Raw genomic sequence first — 353 nt, forward strand, 5'->3', positions numbered from 1 at the left:
GGGGAGAAACGGGGGGAACCGGAGCGGAGAGGGGAAGGGTCCAGTTCTCCCATAGGGGAGAGGGTCCCCGGGAGCCGTGTGGAACTGTGGTGGGAAAAAGGCTTGGGGGTCAGGGGAGAGAGAAAGAGAGAGAAAGGGGAGGGGGGCCAGGCTAACACACACGTACACAGATTAATTCCAAATGAAAATCGAAACCAACCGAAACCGAACTCATAAAAAGAAGAATAAATGGCTTAAACCGAAACCAAAGAATCGTAATAAACCAAAGGAAATTAAAGAGATCCATGCAAACTTTCCCAGGCTCGCAAATTAACGGGCTGCTACAGCATCATCCCTTGTCCCCCGGGTGAACA

Source organism: Apaloderma vittatum, unplaced genomic scaffold, assembly GCF_000703405.1.
Source record: "Apaloderma vittatum isolate BGI_N311 unplaced genomic scaffold, ASM70340v1 scaffold25629, whole genome shotgun sequence".
Classification (NCBI taxonomy): Eukaryota; Metazoa; Chordata; class Aves; order Trogoniformes; family Trogonidae; genus Apaloderma; species Apaloderma vittatum.